Source organism: Microtus ochrogaster, unplaced genomic scaffold, assembly GCF_000317375.1.
Source record: "Microtus ochrogaster isolate Prairie Vole_2 unplaced genomic scaffold, MicOch1.0 UNK13, whole genome shotgun sequence".
Classification (NCBI taxonomy): Eukaryota; Metazoa; Chordata; class Mammalia; order Rodentia; family Cricetidae; genus Microtus; species Microtus ochrogaster.
This window is the reverse complement of record NW_004949111.1, coordinates 481,765-482,133: the sequence shown is the minus strand read 5'-3', so window position 1 is coordinate 482,133 and position 369 is coordinate 481,765.

The window sequence follows — 369 nt, the reverse complement described above, 5'->3', positions numbered from 1 at the left end:
CAATTACCAGACTTAGTTCAGGGAGTCTTGTTGAAGAGAGGGAAGAGGGTTTGAGCTAGTGGGGTCAAGGCCTTTTGAGAATGTTATGTACAGCTGTGATTGTTTTCAATAAATATATCTTTCATTTACTCTCATCCATTTATACTCTCAAACACTTATTGTCCCAACTTCATGGGCTATTTTTCTATCTAATGACTTCACACAGTGATGTCTGTTTGGACATGGGTGTGTATTTCTTAAAAATGACTACTATTCCAAGCAGGTCTCAACTGACAATAGCGTCTCAGGTAGAGATGGCAATTAATGATGCTCTCTTCTGCCTATGTTTGTATTTTGGCTGGATTGATCTTTTGCTGTCGCTACTGCCTC